Here is a 268-nt window from a genome sequence, read left to right as displayed (position 1 = left end):
ACCTATGAGCGTGTTTTACGTCAGCACAGAAAATCCTCTGATAAAAAAAAAGTTACAAGTTATCTGATAAAAACAATGAGGAGAATCCACTGAACTGAATAGGATTTTCCTCCAATTTAATCAATCTTTTATAGTTCACAGATTTAAAGCATAGGGGCTATATTATCAGAATATAATAAGAGAAAGAGGAAATAAAGAAACTTTGAAAATGTAAAATGCCCATCTCACTTTTAAAATTTTCTTTAAGAAGACGCCAGACTTGTAATAT

The sequence above is a fragment of the Argiope bruennichi genome, chromosome 7 (assembly GCF_947563725.1).
Source record: "Argiope bruennichi chromosome 7, qqArgBrue1.1, whole genome shotgun sequence".
In the NCBI taxonomy this organism is placed as follows: domain Eukaryota; kingdom Metazoa; phylum Arthropoda; class Arachnida; order Araneae; family Araneidae; genus Argiope; species Argiope bruennichi.
This window is presented reverse-complemented; position numbering follows the sequence as displayed.